The sequence below is a fragment of the Scophthalmus maximus genome, chromosome 9 (genome assembly GCF_022379125.1).
Source record: "Scophthalmus maximus strain ysfricsl-2021 chromosome 9, ASM2237912v1, whole genome shotgun sequence".
Taxonomy (NCBI): Eukaryota; Metazoa; Chordata; class Actinopteri; order Pleuronectiformes; family Scophthalmidae; genus Scophthalmus; species Scophthalmus maximus.
The window spans coordinates 2,603,861-2,619,829 of record NC_061523.1 but is presented as its reverse complement, the minus strand read 5'-3'; the positions used below and the strand labels follow the sequence as shown (position 1 = coordinate 2,619,829).

Below are 15,969 nucleotides of genomic sequence, written 5' to 3'. Positions count from 1 at the left end.
AAAACGTTCAGACATGGGACACCTGATCAGTTAGTTCCTTGTGTCCCTTGGTCCTGTTTATTCCCTTTGTTTTGCTTCCAGTGATTCTCCTATGGGACATTCTCAGTTAGTTTTGATTTTGTCCTTTTGTTCCTTGTAAATCTGTCTTTCATTTTCTTTTTGTAAAATTATTTTGGCACTTTGCATTTGGGTCCTGCCTCTTTGCCACCACCCGTAACGGAATCCTCCTGCAGTGGCCGCAGGTTTGGTTCCGAGCCGGCCCATTTGCTCCGTGTGTCCCTCCCCCCAAAAAAAGTTCATACATTTCAGGATTTATCAACTGACCTCACAATTACCTTGGGAAAAGGGCAAGACACACACCCCTTGAACAGAAGGTGTGCGTGTATGTGTGTGATCTGTTGTTGAAGTTTACAGATGAATATTACATTTTTTGCCACTGTATGTAATTTATGTCGGATTTCAGAACCTGTCCTGCGACTGGGTCCCCAGTGTACAGAGGAAGGCATGGTCAGTTCAAAGATCTCCCGAGACATCCACTTGCAGTCTCTGGAAAAGGTCTTCAGCACCAGAGAAGAGAAGGTCTGATGGAGACAGACCGGCACTCGCTGGTTCGCATAATGCCTATTCTTTGTGACCGTAGAATGGAAGCAAGAGAAGTTCAATTATTTCCTGCTAATGCAGGGTACTGTTGCTGAAAGAAGACTACAATTAAGGAAGTTTACATGAATTGTTCCTACTTAGCTCCACCTATTGTCAACCTGTAATGGTTCCATGAGTGCAGCAGAGTGCTTTGCATTTGGATTGGGTCCAACATCTCTGCCTCAACTGTGTGAAATTTAAAAAAAATTTGCAAATCCAAATTATCTTAAATTTTGGAATACCATCCTCATAACAAAACTGAGCATGCTTTCACTGTTTTGCGGTGACTGAGTCAGCCTTCTGAAGTGGCTGTGAGACTTGTGGAGTAAATCAGATGGGTCACCTGCAGCTCAGACACTGCCCTGTCAAGTGTTTCCAGTAGCTGCCTCAGCAAAAACTGGTGTAGTTATGAAAAGCTCAATGATGGTCACTGTCTGAATTCATCATCATGGACTTAGTTTGATGCACCAGCATCACTGATGACTCTTTCAGCACCTGCTGAGACAAAAAAAAGAGTATAACACAAACACATTTAATTAAACTGATAATGATTTTGGAGGTTAGAGGCAAGTGAACATTGGGCTATTGGCCAGAAATACAATGTCAATGATAGCCATAAGCACTTAATAGTCTGGCAGTAAATTAGCAATGTCAATTTTTTAATTAAGGGTGGCCATTTTAAGTTCGTCAGGATTGACAATGTCAGTCAGAGACATCCAGTGTCGGATCCAAAAGTAATGTTGATAATAATAAAACCATCTTTAAAAGTAGGGTAGGTGTTTTTCACGAGAAGCACTTTCTATCATATTACTTGAAACTCTTGTAACAAACCGATAGCGATGAATACATTGAATGATCCGACACTGAAATGAAAACAATCCCTCATTCGTGGCCGGAGCAGGACTGTAAAAAACACGACCAATCGGAAAGTTCAGAGTGAAGAGAGTGATTGGATGAACCGGCTTTCTCCTGCCTGTTCGCACTCCGCTCGTTCACCACACAGTCGGGCGCATGACCAGTCTCCTGCACGGCGTCGGCAAACAAGCTCTGGCAGCTCCCTTCGGCAGCTCGCTCTGGCAGCCGGCAGCTTGCTCAGACTACAGGAGGAGTGAACAGAGTAAACATCGTGTGGCTCTTCACCACTGGTGAGAAAAGGGTGAAAGGTAATTTTCTGCTTCATTCGGTTGAAAGCGGTTTATGTTCTCGAACTGTGTAACCAACAGAACTGTTGGGAAGCTTGTGTATGTATCAGCCAGCGCACAGTTAGCTTCGCTGGAGGACACTAGCTAAGTTAGCTAATGCTACATTAGCTTGTGTGTATCTACAGCTAAAGCTGCATGTGTGTTCGCTGGGTGTCTCCACTGTAGCTGTGAGCAAATTTCGCTTGATTGTTTATCTATATCCACTCTGAGCGGGACGTAGCTTTATGTGTGTGTGTGGGGGGGTGCGTAGTGAGAATGCCGGGCATGAGGGGCAGGTCCCAAGGGGTAGGTCCCGGAGCGATGCAGAGCTTCGGCCCTAGAGAAACTGTCTCCCTGCTCCCAGACGGGCGGGAAATTAAATGGAAAGTACTGTTCAATGTAAGGTAATGTGAATATTTCACTAAGTTGACCTCCTGTCTCTTATACCAGGTACAGCAAGTTGTACATGAAGAAGTCCAGGACCTGGAGGTTGTCTGCCATGGACCAGAGCACTGAGACCAGACGATCCCCGTCAATAGCTAGAGAAGCAGGTCAGCAGAGGACCAGGTGAGTCGGCTTATGATACTGTAGGTTGAACATGAAGTGGTAACATACTAAAAGCTACTTTAAAATCCATATGGGAATGTTGTAAAAAATTCCAAAGTGTAAACATTTATGCCAGGTGGGTTGTTTAATTTTTTTTTTTTTTTACAGATTCTGAACCTCAGAACTACTTGTTATGATCTTCAATATTTATCTAAACAAAGTCATAACACAAATATATATGGAAGAGTGGCTGGTCCACCAACAAATCACTAAATCAATTATACTTGTCTCCCACAAACGGTGACACAGAAAACAGTGTTTGTCACTGCAGATAATGCAGCTGTAGTGTTGTCAGTCTTTTAGAGTAATGTTGATCTATTATTGTGATATTCTTTCTAAAGGGCCACTTCCTAAAGAGTCGACGACACCACAGCCTGACCCGTCAGCCCAGCTTTGACATTAGAGCTAAGACACCCTTTGCAGACAGTTTCTTCATTGTTGTACATATGTTATAATATATATTTGGTATATTGTATGATGTTCCAAAAAAATAAACAGGTGTCACGACACATTGTGTGAGAGTATAAGGAAAAGGCCATTAAAATATATTTATTCCAACAATATAGAGCAGGTTATGCAGAACATAAATAAACATTGGTATTGCAGAAAATACTGTGTGCAAAATGTAAACCTCCATATGTGGCAGCCTGGACACAGGAGTCATGAAGTTGCCCACAGCACTCTCTTTCCACGTCTGTGGGCAGTTGACCTGCAACGGGATGGCCTGGTGGAGCAGCATCTGCTGATGTGAGGTGTAGTAAGTGAAGCAGCAGGCTCGTGTCACGTCACTGCTCCAAGCTCAGTCCTCGGGTTCTGGCCTGTACAGTAACACATGATTAGATTAGATACATGATAAATGATTCGATGTATGATTAGATACATTGAACAGAGTCTGGAGTAAACTAACAACACTCATCGTTGAAGCTCTGACGTGCTAAACGACATGTTATGAGTCCTGTACAACATCCACCTTCATTTTGTCACAGACAGTAACAGAAAAAAAGGGCAGAAAGCTCTGAAAGTGCTGCAGCTGTTTCATCATCACAATATGGGTGAAATGTGCTGAAGTTTGAAAATATAAACTCAAAACAAACGTTGTCTGTGTAGAACTGCTAACCGTGTTTATGTTTTAGCTTAGCCTGCAGCAGCCTGTTTCTAACTAGCCAGCAACAAGTTACTGCATCAGAACTCTATTGTCAATGATATTTCCCAACACAAACATGTTAGCTTGACAAATGGGCCCACCAACAATAGCCATGTTTATTGTTTACGTTTATATTATGATAATGTCTGGTCTTTTCTTACTTGTGAATGAGCCACGAGCCTTCAGTTAGCATGTTGTGCTCCGCTCATGTCTTCCTCCTCCGACACAGTCAGACTCAGACTGAGGCAGCGGTGCGCGTTAATGTGTTGAGGGGGAGGGGCTTGGGACGGAGGTCTGAAGGAAGCGAGTCGGATTTTGCGGCGATTTTCGAAATCACCTACTCAACCTTTAACCTTAAATGAAGGGAGGTATGAATGTACATCTCTATTCATGCCTCTAATTTTTAGGCTTTTCCATTGATTAGAATATAATAAAGGTGTCTGGCTGGAAAAACTGAGTAACCTACTTTGACGTCCCTCTGTATGATTAGCAGGAACCTGTTGAGGCTCCATGAGGAGAGGAACTGGTAAGCCTTGGATATGACCCAGACTGTCGACAACTGCACTGTAGCTAAAGCTAAGTCAACAGTCTGTCTGTGGAGAGTGAGGCTAAAGGAACCTAAAGAGAGAGAAACAGAGAGAGATGGACTGAAAACTTGAACTGAAGCTACTTCATTTTTTAAACAACTCTTTAGATATCACTAAATACTTCACAACTGAAGATGAAAGAAAGACAAAGTAAGACCCATAGTGAGGACTAAAAAGCTGCTTTTTAAAGGCATCCACAGTGTCTGCTCCTTTAGTTTGTAGTCTGAAGCAGGAAACAACTGATAAACCCTGATCAGAGACCTACTGGTGACATGAGGTTATAATGAATGAACGATTCAGTCCACTGTAGACAGGTGCCTGAATATGCAGCGCTATGAAAGTAATCACTAGAATCTTAGTAGAATTCTGAATTTGATGGGGGGGCACGGTAAAGAGACCAAGACTGAAGTCATGAACCAAGCAGGTCGAGTCTGGACCACTGGTAAATGATCCAGGGAGGTTTTGTGAAAAGTGAAAAGGTAAATACAGAAATAAAGTGTTCTAGGTGGGATAAAATGTAAATAATCCTCATCTCAGTCAGAGAAACCAATATTTCTCAGCTGCAAGAAACATAACAAACAATCTACATGCTTGTCAGGTCTCACATATGAGTTAGGTTCTGTTCCTTATTGTTTGTATTATTTATTTGCATTCTTGTTTTATTTTGGTGTCTCACATCTCCTCTCGTTTCCGATCCCACTTCCGGTCATGTCATTTCCCCTCGTGTGTCATTATCCTATGTTAGTCTGTGTATTTAACCCCTTTGTGTTTCTGTTGTCGTTGCTAGTTCGTTGTGTATTATACTCTTGTTTCACCTCGTGCCAGCTCTTGTATTCTAGTTACTCGTTCTTTGACCCTTGCCTGTTTTTTCCGACCATCGTTTTTTGCCTCTTCCTGGATTGTACTTTCGCCTCTCTATTTTTGACTACCCGTGTACCGACTTGGACTGAATAAAACCCCGTCAATCTGATCCGCCCTGTGTCCGAGCCTGCATTTGAGTCCTCCTTCTAGTTTGGGCGTGATAATGCTGGTTCAGAGTTGGGTCCTGGAAATAAGTAACAACGATTCATGACTGATGATTTATCAGATGAAAAGAAAGAACCAAGGCACAAATTAGGCCCTATGCTTTATTAGCATTAAACTGTAAAAAAATATATCAGTTAATCCTTTATTTGTGACAGTATACAGTATAGTGTATATAGACATGTCAAATATGCAATTTCTCCACATTCTCCACACACTAACACACACACACACACACACACACACACACACACACACACACCAGAACCAACACTTTCTGCAGCTTTGCCACGTATTAATATATTACAGAACTTGGAAGCTAGAGTGAAACTAACAAAGATTGGCTGATAAAATGGAGTTGGGAGAGGGGCCCAAGGTTTTGGGGAAAATAGACAGAATTATTTTTTTTCAGAAGTGGATGAATTTTTTAAATAAGTACATGACCAGATATTAAAGAACTATTTCTGTGCTCCTGGTTGATTTCCTTTGACTCACACAAGTCTCTAGACCAGCATTATTTTCTCTCTCCACTAGTGCTGGAATCTTTGACTCCAGATCTGCATGAACGAAATCTGTCGCTATTGCTATTTTTATTATTAACAATGTCATTGCATCTGTAAGTATCAGTATTATTATTATAAAAATCTGTCATATACATATACAACAGTTCTCTCTCTCTCTTCTCTCCTCTTCTCTCTTCTCTCCCCCCTTTCCACCCCACCGAGACAGATGACCCCTACAAATGAGTCCGTTTCTATTAGAGATTTCTTCCTGTTAAAAGGGAGCAAGTGCTTGCTCATTGTAGGAACTATTGTGTTTCTCCGTAATATTTTGAGGTCTCAAATTAATCTGTAAAGGCCCTTGAGATACTGGATGTTGTGATTTGGTGCTACACAAATAAAATCAAATTGAATTGATCTTAACCCGAGACGTAATATGGGAAGAAAACAAAGCACTTGAAGAATCCAGAATATAATAGTGGTGCGTAACGCCAAAGATGGCGGTAGTATGACACCAGCAACTCCCATGAAACAGCCAATTTTCTGCCAAACTGGAAACACAGCAAGCTATTGGTGTTGTTGCACTAAGGCATCACAGTTGGGGTTTCAACTGATGGTTTCACCAAGTGCGGGTGGACTTGGAATAAACATGGAAGATGAGGATCAAAACAAATGTATCAAATGTTTTTATCTAAATATCAGACATCAATTTCTACATTGTATAAGTGCTGGGGTGGGGTGAGCCGTAAAAGAGCGTGGTGTTTTCATTCCTCATCCCATTCATTTTTGGCCACTGTCAAGATGGCAGCCACATGGTGAAATTTGCCTATAAGGACTTTGTCTGAACACATCTGAGACTGGTCAGATTAAACCAGGATCAACAATTCAGCAAACTATAATAACTAGGAGACTTAGTGCAAGAAGGGATCAGCAGTCAAAACTGTGAGAAAATTACTGTAAGTAAAGATTAACTAGCAGCTGTTGTCGCCATTTGCAAACAGTTGTTGACTGTTAAGTTAGCTTTTTTGTAGTTCAAAAAACATTTTAAACTAATAAAAAAATCTCAAGTCCAAGTGTCACATCTAAAGCTCTGGTGAATCCACTGTTAGAAATGTCTAAATTGTAGCTATAGATTTCTGGTGGGTCTGGTAATCAAAACAAATCATGACTATGATTGGTTTTAACATTATTTGCATGTATTTGTAAATGGTAAATGGCCTGCGTTCATACAGAGCTTTTCTATTCTTATTGACCACCCAAAGCACTTTTACAGTCACATACACCCATTCACACACATTCATACAGTGCTGCTATATACAACGCTTTTTCTATAACAGATCATTCATACACTGACGTCAGAGGCAATTTTTGTGTCTTGCCAAAGGACACATCGGCATAAACCATCAACCCTCTGGTTAGTGGACGACCCTCTCAACCGCCTGCGCTCGAGCTACCCTTATTTGTCTGATTAATTAAAATACAGCTCAGTCAAACACATGCACGCACAGAATTGTAAACCTGTGTGGCATAGGAGTGGACCAATTGGCCGGTACCTGGAACAGACATTCCTGGTAACAGGATGTAAAAAGGTCCAAGTATTGCAGGGAAATGGGCAAACCATTCGAGATGTGTAAACGTGTGTTTGGAGAAGGGCTCTGCTGTGGTTTCTGTCCTGTGTATTTTAATTGGATTGAGATCTGTGGAGGAAACATTGCATCTGTCTTTTTACCTGAGGTCCTCTTGTCAGAGCGATGGCAGCACAGAGAAGATTTCATCCCCTGTGAGACAAAACTGATAAATAGCTTGAACTGAACTGATACCATTTACAGTAGACAATGTATGCAGTCCTTTCAAACAATTCATAATCTTTCAAACACAAAAAATGAATAGCAACATTGTTTTTATTGTCATTATCATTACAACCAAATGGTATGCATCACTTCCCAGAAAGCACTGCTACAGTTCAAGTGTGTAAGTGTATTTAGAGAAACAAAAAACACCAGTCAAATTCCCTGTGTTCACAAGCTCAGCCAATAATGCTGATTCTGATTCAGAACACAGAATTGTAGCCAAGACAATGCTTAAAATATGGATGTTACTATGTTACTGCAAAGAAACTACACATTCAGTGAGAATGCTTCACACACATTTTCAATGCCGCAGCAAAGAAGATCTATACAATCAACACACTTTTAAAGTGAGCGCTAACATTTGTATCAGCATTTCAGTATCCAACCAATTATACTCGTGGGACAATTCATGAGCGAGCAATTTGAGATTTGTAGCACAGAAAAATATATTTTGCAAGCACATAAATAATTACACATCTTATTATTATTATTATTATTATTATTATTATTATTATTATTATTATTATCCGGCCGCAATTGGACGTCTGTTGAGCTACACGAAAAAATGTCAACAGATGAGAGCAAAGAGGAGACGCCTGTGATGATGATTCCACAATGTCTGTGAACGAGTGTTGCCGTTTTGGAAATTTGAAAAACATTTGAAAATATCTGGTTCTTTTAGTCAAATGCTCGTTCATCAGCGGCAGCCATCTTGGTTGTTTACAAAAGTCACTTCCCTCATTGTCGTGGTATAAACCTCGGCCATTATCAGGTATTCAGTTGTGATTCGACCGTAGGGCTGAACGATTTGGGGAAAATATCGAATTGCAATTTTTCTAACAGATATTGCAGTTGCGGTTTGATTTACAATTATAATTAGCACACACGCACGCACACACTGACAGAGAGCGAGATGTGTTGAAGAGGAGAAGGGGAGAGAGCTCTCTATCTGTTAGCACACACACTTCGTCACTACTTTCACTGATTATTGGCCGTACACTCGCCTTTTAGCTGATTTGGCGCTGTGCCAAGCGCTGATGCAGGTTGATGGTGTTGCCCCGTGAAGTAGCAACGGTAGCATGGCATGTTCTGAACAACATCTGATGCTGAGCAGCATCATCCTTTCTCAAACCCACGACTAAAGTCTCCGCTGTATCAGTTTCCGACTGTTCTGTCGAGCTTGAGGCCATTGCGTAGCAGGTTATAGCGCAGCAGGACTGATGCTTGTTCTTGGAACCGAGTGCTCCACTCACTCACATATCACGTGACCCGAGGAACCCGCGTCCCTTGCGGTTAGAAAATCGCGTTTAATCATATCGGGATATTAACACAAACGCAATTAATCGTTCAGCCCTATTCGACCCGCAAGTTTCCTGGTGGTGGGAAATCACTTCCCCATGGAAAGAATCCAGACGGAGTGTGACAGAGCAAATGAAATGAGCTCCCAGAATTCGTCTGGGTCCCCGGCTACCAAAATCTATTCTCATCATCATCATCATCATCTTCAACCGCTTATCCGGGTTGGGTCGCGGGGGCAGCAGCTTCAGTAGGGGTCCGAAACTTCCCTTTCCCGGGCCATATTAACCAGCTCTGACTGGCGGATCTCGAGGCGTTCCCAGGCCAGTGTGGAGATATAATCTCTCCACCTAGTCCTGGGTCTACCCCGAGGTCTCTTCCCAGCTGGACGTGCCTGCAACACCTCCCAGGGGAGGCACCCAAGGGGCATCCTTACCAGATGCCCGAACCACCTCAACTGGGTTCTTTCTACACAAAGGAGCAGCTCCTCTACTCCGAGTTCCTCACGGATGACTGAGCTTCTCACCCTAAAATCTATTCTGTGCTCAATAAATGTATTTGCTTGTTTACCATAATCCATATTAACGTGCAATTATAACCCCTCTCATGCACTTTTGCTCGCTCATATTGTCTCTTTCTCTCTCACAACGTCTCCACTCCATGCTTGCTCAACTTTGCCTTCATTCACGCCCTGTCTACACAAATGCGAATTTGTTGTAAATACGCGGAAGTCTTGGGCCCGTATGGGCCTCCCCGTCCAGTCACACCCGGAGTTTTTGCTGCCTGAAAACGCATTCTTCTGAATCCAGGTCCCAGGGTGGAGAAGATAAATCTCCCCCCTGCGTTTGTGTATTTGAGTTTATGTGAACGCCAGATACGCATACGATGATGTCATCGCCCCACCCCACCCCTCGACCCTCGCCTGCGGCATCTCCAACAACAACAATGGCGGACTACAGGCTTGTAGCCTTGTAGTCCAGTGCGAGTCGCAACAGCAGTTCGCAGTCAGAATCGGACCAAACAAAGGAGTCTACTTTTCCCTTCTCACTTGCTGGCTTCTTCTACTACGAGTATTTGTATGCTCCGACTCTTCTTCTTCTTTTTTGGTGGAGTTCTGTTGCAGAAAACAGCGCCACATATAGGCCGCGAATAGGTACTACAGTGTTTCTACAGCTAGATGCGTCTTTACAATTAATCCATCATTACGGAGAAGTTACAGGCCCCCCTGCTGAGGAAAATGGGTGGGGGGAGATCGTTTTCGGAATATCTTGTGGTGTGGATGGGTCTGATTTGACAGATTTGCATGGAAACCTTTTTTTAAGATAGGTCTCAGCCATGGTAACAGGTGATAACTACGACGGCATATTAGGGCCATTGTAGGAAAAAGAAAAAATACAGAGCTGGGGGAGGGGTTATTATTTCGAGAAAAAAACAGAATATCTGACAAAGAAAATCGCAATTTTTTTTAAAAAGAACTCACAAATTTACCAGAAAAAAGTAGGAAAAATGGTGCTTTAATCGGCTTCATTGTTTTATACAACTAATGTACAATCTGTAAAATGTATGTTCTATTGTTTTTGACCAAGAGTTGGTGGTGGGAGGGACTCTTTTCACTGAATATTCATGACATCAAAATACTAAGTGAAGTTTAGAAAGAACGAAGAACGCATCAAGGTCCGATGACATCATTGCATAATAATTAGCAATGTTGATTTACCTTAGGTAGAGACAGGGGCTAGTTTGTTTCCAGCAGCTACATTTACAAGACTTGGCCAAATTCCAAGATTTGTGCCAAACTAAGAAAAGCAGTCAGACTACATACAGACAGCTTTCAGTTTTACTTGCTTGTAACAATTCACTGTTTGCGTATGACAGTGGGGACAAAGGTCGGTTTAAAGAGTCTAAATACAGGTTTAGCAAGGCAGTTAGATATGCTTAACACCTGTATTCCACTAGACTCCAACAGCAGTCTGGAAGGGCCGGAGGCAGATAACAAACTACAAACCATCTGTCTTACACTCAACAAATGACCCAAATCTGGCCTCCCGTATGAATGAGTCGCTGTCGCTTTGAAGGACAATGGGACAGACCTGACAACATCCCCTACGATGTCACCTAACACCTGATCACCAACCCCCCCTACCCCACCTCAGCAGGAGCCCTCCCCAAAACCTCCCACCTCTGAGACCCCCTCCCCCTCGACTAATCTCTCCGTTCTGGAGAGTGACGTAAACAGGCTATTTAACGTCAAAAAAACATTTGAACATATCTGGTTCTTTTAGTCAAATGCTCTCTCCGTTCTGGAGAGTGACATTAACAGGCTATTTAAGAGACAGAACCCCCGCAAATCAGCCGGACCAGACTCTGTCTCTCCCTCCACCTTGAAGCACTGTGCCAGTTGTTCTGGTGTTCACAGATATTTTTAATACCTCACTGGAGACATATCATGTGCCAGCCTGCTTCAAGACATCCAACATCATTCCTGTCCCCAAAAAGACAAGGCCCACAGGACTTAATGATTACAGACCCGTTGCCTTGATCTCTGTGGTAATGAAGTCCTTTGAGTGCCTTGTCCTGTCTAATCTCAAAGACATCACTGACCCACTCCTGAACCCCCTGCAGTTCGCCTACAGAGCCAACAGATCTGTGGACTATGCTGTTAACATGGCTCTTCACTTCATCCTCCAACATCTGGACCCTGCAGGAACCTACGCCAGGATCCTGTTTGTTGATTTCAACTCCGCCTTCAACACAATAATCCTGGCTTTCTTCTTGACAAGCTCTCCCAGCTGCACGTGCCCGACCCCACCTGCAAAAGGATCATCAACTTCCAGTTTGACAGGAGCATCACGTGAAGCTAGGGAAGCACGTCTCCAACTCTCTGACAGTCAACACTGGCTCCCCTCAAGGCTGCTTGCTTTCTCCACTTCTTTTCTCCCTGTATACCAACAGGTGCACCTCCGGTCATCAGTCCGTCAGCTCTTGAAGTTCGCTGACGACACCACCCTCAGGTAGGGGATTGACCATCTGGTGACTTGGTGCAGTCTGAACAACAAAAGCAGACTGCAGCATAGCAATTCTGTGCCGAGAAGGTGATGTTAATATCGAATGTATCGAGTGTCCAAATCACATCAAATTTGACTTATTTGGGCCCTTAACAATATACACTTTTACAGTTTTTCTCAATTGATTTCACAATTTTGCAAAACGTGTTAAAATTACAAGAATAAACTGTTTATTGAAATGTGTTTTGTGATTTAACAAAGGAATTCTGTAAAAATGGAATACATTAAATATCTGTTTTTTAACAGCTTCTAAATGTAATTTCACCAAAACTAACTGTGAATATAAAGTATTATTTACCGACAAAAGTAGCAGCATTTACTGTTATTTTACAAAAAATACTTTTTTATTGCAATAAGCCACTAGTACATTTAAATGTTACAATTGAAGGAAAATGTATGACTAAAGAAAGAAATATTTTTGTCATTTTTGCATTACTTAACCACTACTTACTACATACATAAACTGAAAAACACAGGTATTGACTATCCTATGAGACAATGTTGTGTGCGTAGAGTTAAATTAAAAATTAAAAATTAATTATTACACTTTTACACTTCCTTACATTTATTTGACCCATCACTACATTCCCCATAAACAGAAAAGGGTTTATCTGTTCAAAATATTGGGTGCGCATTCCTACCAGAGCACCATACAAATATAAAATGATGCTCCAACCCACCAGTTACAGCAGACCTTTGGGTATGCCATCTTAAATCTATGAACGAGCTGAGAGCTTCCCTATCCCAGGCAAACCTCATGACCATTAACTTATAATTTTGAATTAAAAAGACAAAGTAATTGCTAATCAGTCATAGATTTGCATGTAAATTGTATGCCAAAATAAGAGTCAAGGATAATTAAGGTGGATTTTGATCAGTTTTGAAGCAGAATTTAAAAAACACTAGCTGTTGCTAGTTTAGCGTATACACATTGACCTAGACACACAAATATCGGACTGTGTCATCACCAACTTGTTTAGTTTAAGCCTGTAAAATTTCAGAGCTGTAGGTGTTGTATTTTTTGGCGACAACAGCAAATGTCACCCTCTGGGACCCTCTGACCTTTGTAGGGTTAGAGAATGATTCATGGACTAACAACAAGGTTTTCAGTTCTGTTCTTTTTTTAATCTCAGTAATGTATCTTTGTCGATCATACTTTGCTTCTGTATATCTTTCTAGTGCTGCCATCTGACTTTATTGTGAGCTTTATTTTCATAAAGTAAATTGAGCATGCTTTATGAGACTAAACAGTTATCGGCTATCTTTGAACCCAGGTAGGTGCAGAACAGGTTTCTCAAACACAGAGCATGTAACTGTGCTATGCGTGATTATAAATTATAGTAAATTACCTGTTTATTAATAGCTAATTACAAGCAGTATTGATGTAGTCTGTCTGATGCAATGCCAGAACATTGGTTTGACTGGAACATTAGGCCTATATGTGACATGTATGGTTTCAAAACAAATCAGTAGACAACATGGTCTTTGCATGATTCCTGATTATGTATCCCACCAGGCATATCATAACCCGGATATGAGCTTATCTGCTTTACTGTAAAATGCTATAGGGCACTTAATTAAAGATGGGATATTCTGGATAATAATAATAATAATAATAATAATAATAATATATAATAATAATATAAATGTGTACCCACATTTGTTATCAGAATTCTCTATTTTCAATTTAAAAGAATATATTGCCAACCACATCTTATACCATATTTTGTTTGCTTCTTTGGTAGGCCTTCTGTGTTTTTAATAAACTAGCATGTACATTGTAATTTTGTAAATGAAGCGCCACATCATTTAAGAGGTCATTGTTTCCAGACAAACATGGGACTTCAGTCATTATTTACAATGCAAGCGGGGACATCTTCTCTGTTTCAGAGAACAAAGTTTAAAACAAAATTCTATACATAAAGCCCTCTTCAAAGGCCTGCATTCTGTCCTGAGAGAGAACGTAGACTTCATCACAACAATGAATATTTCAACAAGTTAAACTAGACATGCTGAAGAATCATTTCACTTGACAATATTGGGATGTGAATACCTGTAACGCCTACGACACACATCCTACATGAGCAGCATGTTAAAGCGACCTCATTGAAAGTGCTTCGGGTCGGACACATGTGGTGTCCACACAGTTAGCTTTGCTGCTACAGTGCTGCTGCAGCACTGCATGACTTTAGACTGCATGAGTTTGAAAAAATTGTCAGGACTTCACCTCTAGATTCCTGCATGCAAGTAATCAATTCACTAGAGGTTCTCTGGCAATTTATTTGTCTTTGCAGAGACAGAGAACATCCTCTTTTCAAAAGCAAAACTGTCACATAACACAAAGATCATGTATTTTTCTGTAGTAATGGAGGAGTGTAAGGTTGCAATAGCGTTTTCGGAACTTAATTACTCTTATAATCTGCTGTGGCCTAAATTATCAAATTAAAATGAATGATTTTAGACGTAAGGTGTGCAGCAGATGCCACCTATGCCTGCATGCCCATGAAAATTCAAGTAAACCTCAAGCATCCTATACTATGACATAATATGTGAGAGTTTGCATAGTGGAAGGCACACAACCAATGCTGCATTAATTTCAAACTGATACACAGCAGAATGGGTGTAGTTACCTTCCAGATGTGGATTGTACATACACAACTAACTGTGAATTATTGAAATATGAGTCATTGCTACACATTATACCTCCCAACAGTAAATAGGGAGTTTGAATGAGCTTGGCTTGGGCCAGCTGAAACATTGTGATGTATCACTGATAATGAATGTTTTTGGGCTACCAGGATTGTTGATGTCCACAACTCATCATTCATATTGTTCATACATAAATGTTGAGTTCACTTCATGTGTATTTAGACACTAGTGTGGAGTGAGCTAATATGTCACCTTGTAGTAATCTGTTCACAGCTGGTTGGACCTTCAGGTCATGTCAGCTCTCTCCTTTTGTCTGAATACATTTAAAACAGGGATGTGTGTCATTTATCATACACAAACCTATAGGGTTGGCAACTTATCAAGATCGATGTGTGAAAAACTGGGATGCAAAAACATTGTCTACTATATATATATATATATATATAGTACATATACTGTATGTACTATATGATGGTGAAGCATTGTCAAGATGGAGCTGAGATTTTTCATAAAATAACAGGCACTTTAGCAATAATGCATTCAGAGGCAAAAACTTTAAATCCTCCACAAGGTCCTGATCCTGCACAGAGAACTTTATGTGCTAAAATTTTTTTGAACTTAATGCTATTAAACAAAAAAGAAGATTTCAAAGGGAGCCTGAAGTCCCTCATTTGTCTTCAGAAAAGTCCCCTATTATATGGTTTGACATGACGCTCACACTCCTGCATGGATGTATACATTAGAACAGAAAAATATGAGATTGCTGTAAATAAGCTGTTACAAATTTTGATCAGTTTTTGCTTTGGTAAAGAAAGTGATTCTACAAGGTCAGAAGTAGTGAGAAAGTCACACAGAGACAGTGTATGGCTATTGTCAATTCAAATTAAAATGAATTATTTTACCACAACTCGTCCTGCTTGCTATTGAGACACAAATGTGCTGTCCATTCCAGGTTTCTTTACTAGCGTGGAGTGTGGCATTATATATATACACAGAGGAACAGGGGAATGACTATTGTCTCAGTCTGTCTGAATGGATACAACAACATGGTTTTGAGAAGTGTGGACTGTGAAAAGACCTAACCACCATCGTGACCTACAGAAACCCCTCCCCACACTGCAGACAAATTAAGGCCTAAAAAAGATGGACAACGATTCAAAGATTCACACCCCACAAACCCCTCACCCGGTCCAAGACACTCACTTCGCGGATGCAGCACTCATCACAATTATCTAATCTGCTTGAACACATTGGTCCACTCAGAAGTGACATTTTCACTGGCCAAATGATACATTTAGATTTTTGTCATTACACAGTGAACAAACATGGAAATAAATGGTGCTTAAATTTAAAGTGGCACAATAACCCCATGTATGTTACATGTGATGTAGTACAACACAAAAAAGTTGGTGCATGTTAAGCTGACTTT

The 15,969-nt window shown here is 41.0% G+C and overlaps 1 long non-coding RNA gene across 1 annotated transcript; it reads left to right on the top strand.

Moving 5' to 3' along the window:
• Window positions 1-1,543: 1,543 nt before the first annotated feature.
• On the top strand, window positions 1,544-2,956 carry LOC118319975. The gene is made up of 3 exons (XR_004796180.1): window positions 1,544-1,802; window positions 2,271-2,387; window positions 2,768-2,956. It is a non-coding gene; the product is annotated as an uncharacterized LOC118319975 (long non-coding RNA).
• Window positions 2,957-15,969: the final 13,013 nt, after the last annotated feature.